The sequence below is a fragment of the Eptesicus fuscus genome, chromosome 2 (genome assembly GCF_027574615.1).
Source record: "Eptesicus fuscus isolate TK198812 chromosome 2, DD_ASM_mEF_20220401, whole genome shotgun sequence".
Classification (NCBI taxonomy): Eukaryota; Metazoa; Chordata; class Mammalia; order Chiroptera; family Vespertilionidae; genus Eptesicus; species Eptesicus fuscus.
The window spans coordinates 4796919-4805321 of NC_072474.1; the positions used below are offsets into that span (position 1 = coordinate 4796919).

Below are 8403 nucleotides of genomic sequence, written 5' to 3' on the forward strand. Positions count from 1 at the left end.
ACAAAAAGAAAAAAGAATCCAAAAATATGAAGATAGTGAAAGGAGCCTCTGGGACAACTTCAAGTGTACCAACATCCAAATTATGGGGGTGCCAGAAGAAGAGAGAGAGCAAGATATTGAAAACCTATTTAAAGAAATCATGACAGAAAACTTCCCCTACCTGGTGAAAGAGATAGACTTATAAGTCCAGGAAGCACAGAGAAATATTCAAAGTGATGAATAGCAAGAACCTACAACCAAGATTACTCTACCCAGCAAAGCTATCATTTAGAATTGAAGGTCAGATAAAGAGCTTCACAGATAAGAAAAAGCTAAAGGAGTTCATCACTGCCAAACCAGTATTATATGAAATGTTGAAGGGTATTTTTTAAGAAGAGGAAGAAGAACAAAAAGGTAAAGATAAAAATTATGAACAACAAAGTGACAACAAATACATATCTATCAACAAGTGAATCTAAAAATCAAGTGAATAAAAAATCTGACAAACAGAATAAACTGGTGAATATAATAGAATCAGGGGCATAGAAAGGGAGTGGGCTGACAATTCTCGGGGGGAAGGGGGTGTGAGAGGTGCAGGAAGAGACTGGACAAAAATCGTACACCTATGGTTGAGGACGGGGATTGGGGGGCTGGTAAGGGCAGGGGGTAGGGTGGGAACTGAGTGGAAGGGAGCTATGGGGGGAAAAAAAAGAGGAACAACTGTAATAATCTGAACAATAAAGATTTATTAATAAAAAAGAAAATAAAAAGCTTCTGCACAGCAAAAGAAACCATTAACAAAATAATGATAAAGCCCACTGCATGGCAGACAATATTTGCCAATGTGACATCTGATAAGGGTTTAATCTAAAAAAATTATAGGGAACTCATACAACTCATATAGTGAACAGATAAACAATGCAATAATAAAATGGGCAAAGGACCTAAATAGACACTTCTCAAAAGCAGACATACAGAAGGCCAAGAGGCATATGAAAAAAGGCTCAAAATCATTGATCATTTGATAGATGCAAATCAAAACAGCAATGAAGTACCACTTCATATCAGTCAGAATGGTTATCATGAACAAATCAACAAATGACAAGTGCTGGCAAGAATGTGGAGAAAAGGGAACTCTTGTGCACTATTGGTGGGAATGCAGACTAGTGCTGCCTCTGTGGAAAACAGTATGGAGTTTCCTCAAAAAATTGAAAATGGAACTTAAATTTAACCCAGTAATCCCACTTTTAGGACTATATCTCAATAAATCAGAAGCACCAGCAAGAAAGAACATATGTACCCCTATGTTCATAGCAGTGCAATTTTACAGTAGCTAAGATTTTGAAACAGCCTAAGTGCCCATCAGTGGATTAAACATTTGTGGTACATCTATACAGTGGATTGCGATGCTGCTATAAAAACAAAACAAAAAAAAAAAAAAAAGAACTCTTACCATTTACAACAGCATGGATGGACCTGCAGAGCATTATGCAATGGAAATAAGTCAGTGGAAGAAAGATAAGTATCATATGATCTTATTCATTTGTGAAATATAATGAATGACATAACCAGATAAACAAAAATAGATCCAGAGACATAGAATCATTGAACAGACCTTCAAACTTCAGAGGGGAGGGTGGGTGGGGCTGGGGTGTTTGTAAAGAGATCAAGCAAATAATTGTATACATATAACCAATGGGCACAGACAGTGGGGGTGGTGAAGGCTGGTGCTGGAGGCGGGAGCAGGCTGGGAGAGAACAATGGGAGGAAAAGGGGACATATGTAATATGATGCTGTAATTGGAGGTGGAGGTGGAGAATGCAACAGGGATCTGAGCTTTCTGAGCCCATAAAGATGTCAAAAAATAAAAAGATAAATACCGGTAAGCTATTGTCTTACTCTGCAAAATTCAAACTGAATATAATCAGCTATGCAAAAGAGCTTGGGAATAGAGCTGTAGAGAGACAATTTGGACCTCCTCCCACTGAGCGTATGATCAGACACTGGAGAAAACAGGAAGAACAACTCCTTAAGATGCCAAAAAAGAAGAAGGCCTTAAGAGGAAAATCAGGAAACTTGGAGCAAAGGCTTAAGACTTGGATTGTGGAGCAGCACCAGAGTGGCTTATGTGTGTCAACCAAGCTTATTCAATGTCAGGCCAGAATGTTTGCAAGTGAAATGAACACTGTTGATTTTACAGGAAAGGCAAAATGCTGCTTCAATTTCATGAGGAGAGAAGGGTTGGCCATGAGAACACGAACAAAGTTAGCTCAGAAAATGCCACCAGTTTATGAGGATGATCTCACATACATAGACATGACTCAGAAGACAGCAGTGATACAATAGGAGCTGAAGAAATCAATATGCCTTGACCTAATAGTGATGAAGAAGAGAACAGTGATGCAACAGAGGCTGAATAAAGTGATATGCTGCATAATATCATAGCACTGGTATGTAAACATTACCTGTGATAATTACTAAATAAAAATGTGTTCTGTTTTATGTTTAAAATATTGATTTCTTGTCACATGCTCCGGAGACCCTGAAAGGCGCCTGGATATGGACCGGCGGAGGGAGGATGCCCGGACCCCAAAGCGCAAGCCTCGCCTCCTGGAGGAAGGTGAGCTGCCCTCCTGATTCTGAAGGACACGCCGAAGCAGAAAGGCTTCCCTGTGGGGAAGAGGAGGAGGAGATATTTGGTCGGGGGTCTCGCCAACGCCGGGACGTGGACTACAGCGACGCCCTCACCGAGAAGCAGTGGCTGCGGGCCATTGGAGACGGCAATTTGGAAGAAACGGAAGAGGAAGAACGGCTTAAGAAGCGAAAAAGACGAAGAAATGTGGATAATGATCCCGCCAAAGAAGATGTGGAAAAAGCTAAGAGGAGACGGGGTCGCGCTCCCGCAGAGACGTTGTCACCAAACCCCCCAAACGGACAAAGCAGATGAATGCTGTCACCGATGCTGTGATCAACTACGAGGACAGGTGTAACGTGGAGAGGGTGCCCAGTAAGTCTCAGTCGGAAACAGAGGAAACAGTTCAGGGCGACAGCTCAGTGAAGTCTCCATTCAGTTCCCTTCAAGGAAAGAATTGCCAGAATACTATGAATTAATTAGGAAGCCGGTGGATTTCAAAAAGATAAAGGAAAGGATTCATAATCATAAGCACCGGAGCCGGGGCGACCTGGAGAGAGACGTCCTGCTGCTCTGCCGCAAGGCTCGGACCTTCAACCCGGAGGGGTCCCAGGTCTGCGAAGGCTCCATCGGCAGAAAACGGCCAAAGAGGAGGAGAGCGAGGACCACAGCAACGAAGAGGAGGAGGAGGAGGAGGAAGCAAAGTCTGTTAAGGTGAAAATCAAGCTCAATAAAAAAGACGAGAAAGGTCGGGACAAGGGAAAAGGCAAGAAAAGGCCAACCCGAGGGAAAGCCAAACCTGCGGTGAGCGACTTCGACAGCGACGAGGAGCAGGAGGAAAGGAACAGTCCGAAGCAAGCGGGACTGATGCCGAGTGAAGGACACGGGCCTCACTTCCGCCCCGTGAGTGCATCTGTGGGGTGGGCGCTGGGCTGCTCCTGTATCAGCATCGCCACCTGCACACGAGCTTTAGGGCAGCGCCGGACAAACACATGCCATCATGGAGTGAAAAAACGCGCACACAAATATTTGTAACATGTGGTGACCAAACGGGCCTCAACGATGAAAACAAACACAATAAAGCTTTCGATGGAAAATATGTGGGTGGATCGTATATTTCCATGGGTGGGTCTAATTTGGTAATGGTTTGATTGTGCCTGGTTTTATCACCTGTTCCGATGAGAAGATTTTTGTCTTTTTGTAGCACTGATAACCAGGAGAAGTCATTCAAAGTCACTGGTTATTTTATTTCTCATCAGGCAATTTTCAAGATTTTTATTTGTTCGGTATTTCTTTTTTTTTTTTACACTGTGGTACATGTAAGCAACTTTAATAGGTGATTAATGTACAGTAGTTAGACTTCACCTGCATAGACATTTTTCCATTTTATGCTCTATGACCTAAAAATGAAACTGCTTTTTGAATTGTATAAGATTTATGTCTACTGTAAACATTGCTTCTTTTTTTTTTGCTCTTGATTTAAAAAGGTTTTGTTGAAAATGCTATTGAATATTGCAGTCTATATAGTGCATTGGATGGCTTTTTTTTGTCACCCTGATCTCCTATGTTACCAGTGTGTATCGTCTCCTTCTCCCTAAAGTGTACTTACTCTTTGCTTTCTTTGCACAATGTCTTTGGTTGCAAGTCATAAGCCTGAGGCAAATAAAATTCCAATAATTTCCAAGAAAAAAAAATATTGATTTCTTGATTTTGGGTTGGAAAAGTGGGGGGAGTCTTATACATGGAGGCGTCTTATAGATGGAAAAATACAGTAAGTCTTTTTTTCTGCGTTCTTTGCTGAAGGTGTGTGTGTGTGTGTGTGTGTGTGTGTGTGTGTGTGTGTGTGTATTTTCTATAAATTTATATAGAAAAAGATTTGCTATGTAGACCTTTTCAAATTTATTGGCATATAGTCATTTATAGATTTCACGTGTGATTTTCAAAGTTTATTTCTAATATGTCCCTTTTTTCACTCCTAATTTTTTTACTTGTGTTTTCCCTTTCTCATTTTCTCCATTTTTCTCTTTCTTTAAAAATCCATTTATGTTGGAATCTTTTTTCAAAATATCAGCTTTTGAATTGTTTCTGCTGTTGACTTTTCTATTTCATTAGTTTCTGTTAATCTCCATTATTCCATTCTTAATATTTTATTTTTGGGTTTGGTCTGATATTTTCTTTATGGCTTATTTTATTAAAAACTTGGCTTATTTAGTTAATTTTTTCCTTCTTCCTATTTTTTTAGCCATACGCCATTACTTATATATGTAGCACTTTATTATTACTCACCTCTGAATGTTTCATAATTTTATTGCCAATTCCTCTTTAGTACAATATTTATTTAGTGCCTATTAAGTTTTAGAAACATATGCTTTTATTGTCTTGTTTTTCCTTCTTAATATTAAATTAAATATTGTCAGAAAATAAGGTAAGCATACTGCTAATTGTTTGAAGTTTGTTGGGTTTGCCATTGTGGTTTAATACATGGTTATTTTTATAAATGTTCTGCATTTTCTATCTGTGAAAAGCATGTATAATTGCTATTTATTCTCTGTAGGATTTTATGTCTACTAGATAAAATGTTAATTTTGTGGTCAGACCTTTAGACTTATACTTTTTTCCTGCTTGATCCAGTGGTTTTGGTCGAGATATGTTAAAATTTCCCATTACAGTTGTGGATCTTTCAATATCTTTATATAATTTGGGAGAAGGGATATTTTGAGGCTGGGCTATGAAGTACATGTACATTTATAATTATTATATAGCCTTAGTGAATTTTCCCCATTTTTAGATCATATGATCAATCTGTGCTCCTATTGATGACTTGTATTGCATTATATTCTGTTTGGTACTACTGTCTTTATTCCTTATAGTAGTGCTTCTTCCAGTAACTAATGCCTACCTCTGGGTTGGGAGCTAGTGAGCCAATGCTTTATTTCATGGTAACTGCTTTGTTCCACAGAGATTCAATTTCTGTTCCACAGAGATATTTATATTGTGTTTTAGCTTGGATATTTTAAAATTATTATATTTTACTAGGGACCCAGTGCATGAATTCATGCACCTTGAAAGGAACTGTGGACTGCAAGGCTACGTTGGGCACAGGGGTGGGTCTCGGCCCATCCTTCGCACTCCCGCCCGGCCCCTCCCTCCACAGCCCCCAGTCCCCTGTCTGCCGGCAGCCCTGCTCCCGCCACCCCTCCCACACACTGATGGCGCCAGCCCTGCTCACACCCATTGACTGTGCCAAGCGACTGAGGCTGGCACCAGCAGTGGCTGCTGCCCCGATCCCCCCTCAGGATTAGGAGGAGGTGAAGAAGCCCTCAGGGGCAATCAGGGCTGGCAGCCACCACTTGCACGTGCTGCCAGCGCTGAGTGATTGGGACCGGTGCTGGGCGCTGGCAGCGGGTGCAGGTGCGAGTGGGGCCGGCGCTGGCAGTGGGTGTGAGTGGCGGCTCTTGTGCCAGCAGCAGTGCAAGCAGGGCCATCGCTGGCAGCGGGTGCAAGAGGTGGCTGCCAGCACTGATCGCCCCTCAGGAGCAGGGGGAGGTGGAGAAGCCCTGAGGGGCAAGTGGGACTGGCAGCCGCAGCTCGCACCTGCTGATGGCGCCAAGTGATTAGGGCCAGCACTGGGCACTGGCAGCTGCTGTGGGCAGCAGCTCCTGCACTGACAGCAGGTGCGAGTGGGGCCAGCAGCAGGTGCAAGCGCGGGGCGGGACCGTGGTGCATGGGAGCAAAGAATTTTCAGTAACCACCAGAGGCTCGCCCCAATGACAGTGACCAGCGACCAGTGCCCCGCCTTGTTCTGGCGCCCCCACTCACCTGCTCTACCATCCCACTGCAGCTGATGCCTGCCATGTTCCGCACACGCCCCCTGATGGTCAGCGCACATCATAGTGACCAGTTGTTTGGTTGTTCTGCCGTTCAGTCTATTTGCATATTAGGGTGTTATATATATAGATTATTATTGTGTGTTTGGAAGAGAGGAGGTTTATCAAATGTGAATTCTCTGCTTATGGCTCTGTGACTGACATTTTTCTGGGTATCTAGAATGCTGGTTTTTAAGGTTAGATCTGAAAATCACCTGAGGTACTTGTTGTAAATTCAGATTCTCCGACCTTAACCAAACCTAGATTAGAATCTTGGGATGGTAGTGGTGGTACCTAGTAATTTTCATATTAAATAGGATTTGCATATGATTTTCATACGTACTAAAGTTTATGAACCACTAGTTTAGAAGATGATGTAAATCATTGCCATGTTTCTGATCCTTCATAACATTTCTTTGACTATTCAGCAGATGGTTCTGTTTTTGCATGTTTGGAAGGTTTCCAGGTGGGTAGTTGGGAACTCAATAGGGTTGATACAGCTAATGGGGAAACATAGACAATAAGGTTTTTGATGAACAAATCTGGGTGACTATGGGCACATTACTTATACTTTAAGCCTCAGTTTCTTCTCTTTAATGTGAGTTAAATACTTTTGTTGTGTTCAGTAAGTATGATTATATATACCAGTCACCTAAAAAATGCTCCATAAATAGTTGTTACAAAGAGAGAGATGAGGCAAAAAGCTTAAACTTTGAAAAATAATAGCCCCTCTAAACTTATTGCAGTTTCAAGATTTTAAACTATGTCTAATGTCTTAGAATTGGATCTAGTTTTGGAGGAAGAGTATTAGTATGCTTTTGAAAAGCTAAAATAATGAAAAATAGCTATATAAAGAATGACTTACATTTGACTTCAATTACATGTTATAACTCATATTTTAATAATCCCTTGTTTAATCTCTTTGCCTATTTGAACTCTAGTTACATTCCACAACAAATTAAGTAAAATTGGTTTTAAGTTTCTCTAAAATCAATAGGTGTAACTGAATGAATTGATATTCTCAAGAAGATATGAACTGAAATTCCATTAATCTCAAATATTAAAAATGTTTTTAGGACTGAAAAAGTGCATGGTTATGATCAATCACTTGTTTACCACCTCTTATTAATTCATAAAGTGGAATGATTATTTTTAGGTGTACAAAAACTGGTTAATATTTGACACAACAAATAGTAGCAAAACATGAATTTACTTTTATGAGAATATCAGAAAGCAAATGTAGGAAAAATATTTAAATTTCCTCATTTATATTTCCTTAGGAATAAGGCCCATGTACATACAAAGCATTTAAATCTCTGCTTTATTCTTGACTCCAATTCTACTGCTATTCTATGATCTTCTTAGAGTCTCGGTTCCTTCTCTATAATAATAAGAAAAATAATAATACCTATAACTTAGGGCTGTATAAAGATTTAATGAATTAATGCATTTAAAGTTTTTAGGACCATGTCTAAACTTTGTAAGACCTAAGATATAGCAGTTATTTCACTAGTTCTCTAATCATTAGTTTTATTTAGTGGCTTCTTTAGTCTGTAAATAAATGTAATACGTATAACTTTTATAAAGTACTTACTGAGTTAAATAAACACTTTACAGCTCTCTGAGAAGGTACCATTATTATTACTAGTTTACGCATAAGGAAACTGAAGAACAGAAAGCGAAGAAATGAACAGACAAGATTTGAACCTAGACATTGTCTTGAGAGCTCATGGTTTTTGTTTTGTTTTGGCTCAATACTTAAGAACTGGTGAGGAAAGCACTTTCCATTTTATCAAAGATGACCAGCACAGGGTTTATAAATCCTTAGACATTTATTTGGAGTTAGATATTGGCTTTTTGAAGAAAAGATTTCATCAGGTTATTCTTAACATCTAAAATAATATCTGTTACTTGTTATTTCAGTAA

The 8403-nt window shown here is 40.0% G+C and overlaps 1 pseudogene; it reads left to right on the plus strand.

Moving 5' to 3' along the window:
* Positions 1–2557: 2557 nt before the first annotated feature.
* On the plus strand, positions 2558–3489 carry LOC103294977 (probable global transcription activator SNF2L2; annotated as a pseudogene).
* Positions 3490–8403: the final 4914 nt, after the last annotated feature.